The 1,090-nt window shown below is 44.6% G+C and overlaps 1 pseudogene; it reads right to left on the bottom strand.

The window, feature by feature from the left end:
* Positions 345-857, bottom strand: LOC108708854 (selenoprotein O pseudogene; annotated as a pseudogene).

The following is a 1,090-nucleotide window of genomic DNA, read 5'->3' as shown; positions in this document are numbered from 1 at the left end:
AAATTTTGATCGGGTGTTTTTGAAGGGACCCAAACATCAGCCATTGTTAGAGCTGAATGGTCAGATACAGGTAGAATTCTATTGTTTCTATCTGTATATCTGACAATTCAGCTCTACACGTGTGTATTGAAATGAACGATCTTTCTTGGAAACATCTTTTCCAAGAAAGATCGTAATTGTCACGTCTATGGCCACCTTAACTTCTCCCAAAAGACCTGTTATGTTATATTGTTACAATTACTTATTTGCTTATCTCAAAATTGTTGCAAAAGTATCTTATCTGCTGCTATGGCTGTTCTGGGCCAAAAGCCAATAAAGTTTTCCATATAGGGCTTTCGGAACTTTTCCTGTCAGTACTGTTGCGTGCATGTTTCTCCTGTATGTCTGGATAGAAAGTATGGATCACATAATCAAATCATTTCTGTCAACACTTGGACCATTGCACCCAAACTCATCAGTTGGCTAAAATATTTGAAAAGATCCAAACCTCAAAAATGTGGGTGCAATGCGTGAAACCACTGTGACTTTCTCCTTCTTAGGGTTTCCATCATAGTAATGGATAACAGAATCTGTAGTCACACAGGAACCAGCTTGTGTTCTTTGTATTCCAAGGTGAAACATGGCTTCACTGCAAAGAAATTCCCTTATGCTGGATCTCAGCACTTTTCACCCATCAGATTGCCTAGAATAGGGAGTAAGACCGGCTCCCTTGAGCTGTATCTCCCATCTCTCCCCAGCTCCATTCACCACTTCCCCCAGGAACAATACATGACTGCGCTGTCTCCGAGCTGCCCGGCGCAGTTGCCAAACTGATGTCCGCAGTAGAAGTGGGCTTCGAGGGTTCTGAGCCTGTAAGTTACCGGTTCCCGGTGAACTTAGAACTTGGCCGTCTCCTTCTCATCCTCCTACCCTACTTGTAGGCCAAGAAGTGCAAGCGCCGAGCGTGACAGTGCCACTAGCTTGAGGTTGAGCAGAGGGCTCTGCAAAAACAGGCTCCCTGTACTTGCCGAGGTGTTCTTGCTTCCTCCTTCCGTGCCCTCTCTGTTTGTTTAGGATAGCAGCTGCCATATTAGCTTGGTGTGACATCACT

This window comes from Xenopus laevis, chromosome 2S (genome assembly GCF_017654675.1).
Source record: "Xenopus laevis strain J_2021 chromosome 2S, Xenopus_laevis_v10.1, whole genome shotgun sequence".
Taxonomy (NCBI): domain Eukaryota; kingdom Metazoa; phylum Chordata; class Amphibia; order Anura; family Pipidae; genus Xenopus; species Xenopus laevis.
Note: the sequence above shows the minus strand (reverse complement) of the source record. Positions and strands in the feature narration are given on the sequence as shown.